Raw genomic sequence first — 3,524 nt, 5'->3', positions numbered from 1 at the left:
TCTCTTTCCTTCCTTCTTTCACTTTTTATTTCCTTCCTTCCTTCCTTCTCTATCTTTGTTTCTTTCTTTCCTTCTCTCCTTCTTTCCCTCTTTCTCTCCCTCCTTCTCTCTTTCTCTCCTTCCTTCCTCCCCCCTTTCTATGTATATGTGTTTTGTGTGTGCATATGTCTGTATATATTTGTGTATATGTGTGTTTGTGTATATATGTGGTTTTGTGCATGAGTTGTAATGTATATTTTTGTTTTTTGGCTTTTAAGTCTCTTCTGCTGTGTTTTTCAACGTTTTTATGAATGATGGTCACTTGTTGGTGTTTTGTGTCCAAATTTGGTGTCAATTTGTCCATTGGTTTTTAGTTATGTTAATCCCACAAATGAACATTACATATCTCTCTCTCTCTCTCTCTCTCTCTCTCTCTCTATATATATATATATATATATATATATCCAGTCCTTATATCTGTTAATTAAATGTGATAATGTCTTATTGGTAAATCTTACTAAAATAGTATCGGTGATTCAGTTATTAAATGGAGAGTCAACATTTATGCAAATCAAAGTGATTCAGTGAATCTAGCCCAGGCACTGGCTAACTTCAGCCCTCCAGGGGTTAGGGTCTTCAAGTCCCACAATTCCTCACAGCTGGTAGGCTGTTAGGAATTGTGGGAGTTGAAGTCCAAAACACACGGAGGACCAAAGTTTACCCATGCCTGATCTAGCCTAATTGGGACTACTGATAGAATTCAGGCTTCCGTACGCTATTGTGGGTTTTCCTGGGGCAAGTGAGAGCAGCATATTGGAGTAGATAGGCTTTTGATCCGATCCAGCATGGCTCATCTTCTATTGCTTTGAATACAAATAGATATTGGAAGAACTCTGGACCCTTTCACACTATGCAAGTATAATGTTGTGATTTCACTTTAATTGTCATGCCTCCAACCTATGGGCATCTGGGGTTTGTAGTTTGGTGAAGCACTATTGTTCTATGGTAATCTAAATAGTCTCCCTAAACTTCAAATTACAAGATTTCACAGGATGGAACCATAACAGCAAAAGCTATAACGATGTGCTGTTGAAGAGCTCTCTATCAAGATCTTGACTCTTGGGATGTATTCACAAGTATCTTGCTACTTTATAAGCTTCATGATTTTGAAATGTAACCACCTGTGTCCTCAATTTTCATCCACCACATGCTGGAAGGCTCATGGGGTTAGATCTTGGTCTCTCTGTGGATACCAATTAGCACCACATGTGTTGGCACCGGAGCTTGTTTCAAGCCTGAAGATTCCCATGTTTCTTAGCCTGAGCATAGAATAAACAGCCCTTTGGGTTTCTTTGCTGCCTTTTAATCTTGAGTAAAATTCTGCATCTTCTTTTTTTGCCACAGACTCCTTAATCTCATTACTTGTGGATGTCAGCCCAGACTAATCACCTCAGCCATGAAATCAAAGACAAGTGTAGTGAGAGCTGGGAGGCAAGACTTCTCAGAAAATTAATTCTTAAAGCAGAAAAGCAAAATGCCATTTTAATAATGGGAGGTGGGGCTCAATTTTTGCTGTGGAAAATCAAGTTCTTTGATGGGGATGGAAACTAATGTAGCAGAACATTTTGAAAACTAGAGTTCTTAACTTTTCCCCCCTGGGCAAGATCTTTGTGCATGTTACAGAAGCATTTCAGGAGGGGTTTTCAGAATAGAAGCTTTTTCCTGGCATGAAAACGTGGGCTGGGGAAAGCTTCAGCTACTGGACTGGACTGGAAGTCATTAGAGCAAGTTATAGCAATATGCAGACTGTCAGTCATAGGCATCCCCAGGTGATTTTTGCAGACCTTACTGCCCCTGCAGACAAGCAACAGGGCAAAAATTCAGCAACACTGCCTCCTCAATGAAAGCAAAAACCAATTTGCTATATTCCAGTCTGTAACAGAAGGAAATGCTCTGTCCAACACATTTTGCAGGACTCTCATCATCATCATCATCATCATCATCATCATCATCATCATCATCTTTAATTATTTATTAATCGCCCTCCATCCGAGATGCTCCAGGCGATTTACATAGCAGAAATTATACAGGATAAAACACATACAGTACAGAAGGCTGGTCTGGCATCCTCTCATCTCATAGAGAGCTGCTGTGCTCGATTCTTGATGTAAAAGGAAAAAGATAAACTGGCACATGTGGATGGAGGGGGGCATGGACTACAACCTCCAATCCCTAAAGGTTTTCTATTTCTATGGGTCCTGCTCTTTAAAACAATGTGATGGCTGCCATATTGCTCTGGTGACTAGGACATGGAGCAATGGATACAAACTGAAAGAAAAGAGATTCCACCTTAATATTAGAAAGAAATTCCTGACAGTAAGAGCTGTTCAATAGTGGAATATTCTGCCTTGGAGTGTGGTGGGGTATCCTTCTCTGGAGGTTTTAAAAAAAGAGGTTGGATGTCCCACTGCAGTGGCATTTTGTATTCCTGAATGGCAGAGGGATGAATTCCTGAAAATGCCCATCCAGCCTCTGTTTGAAGATGTTGAAAGATAATGGATCGGTCTCTGAGGCAGTCTATTCCACTTTCAAGCCACAAAAAAAGTATATTCTGTTTAGATGAAACCTCCTTTTTTGCAATTTGGAAGCATTTGTTCATTGACTACAATGTGACCACTGAAGCACAAGTGTGTGAACTCAAGCATTCAGGGTCCCTTGGCTTTTATAGATGGTAGGTTTTTTGTTGTTGTTGTTGTTGTTTTAAGGATTACTGGCATTGCGTTCCAATAAAGCTAAGATTTTAGAAGGAATTAACAAATAACAAGGAAAGTATTTTTCAATATGTATCACTTTGGAAAGCAAAGGGAGAAAATTTGGAAGTGTTTCATTTTTAGTCCCGATTCCTTATGTGAACTTCTAGTGGCTCAATGCTAAATAAGACTGACAATTGTAACATTTATATTGTTTAATCAGGAGATATTCCATGCCACCTTTAATCAGGAGTTCCTTATCTGCCTGCAGTGCAATAGGCAAGCTTAAAGGCTGGTTGGCATAGTCAACGTTCTACCTCCTCCTTCCCAGAATGGCTGCTGGTACATTTATCACAATAGCCCTGAAATGACTACTAGAATTTCACCTGGTTCACCATCACTGTGCATGCTTTTACATTTCTCTGAGAGTGAATGTGTTCCTTTCCTTTGGGCACAACTTTGGCAATGGGAATCCCAAAAGGGAATGTTTCCACATTCTGGTTTCAAGTATTGATTATTAGATTTCATTCTAGAAGTTTCATTTTTCTTTCCTTGTACTTTCCTCCTTGGTTTTTACTGCCAAAATAGAAACAAATTGTAAGTTACTCAAATTGATCTTATTTACCTTGTATAAATATTTATTGCAAAAATTATTGGTTTAGAGAGAATATGGATAGAAGAAACTGTTGTGCTCAATGATCTATCTACTTTTGCCATTTGTTTGGCCCTATAAGGTATGAAAATGGAAAGTTTTCATCATACAGAGGTGTTATGTTATTTTAAACAACTGGGTTC

Source organism: Anolis sagrei, chromosome 4 (genome assembly GCF_037176765.1).
Source record: "Anolis sagrei isolate rAnoSag1 chromosome 4, rAnoSag1.mat, whole genome shotgun sequence".
In the NCBI taxonomy this organism is placed as follows: domain Eukaryota; kingdom Metazoa; phylum Chordata; class Lepidosauria; order Squamata; family Dactyloidae; genus Anolis; species Anolis sagrei.
This window is presented reverse-complemented; position numbering follows the sequence as displayed.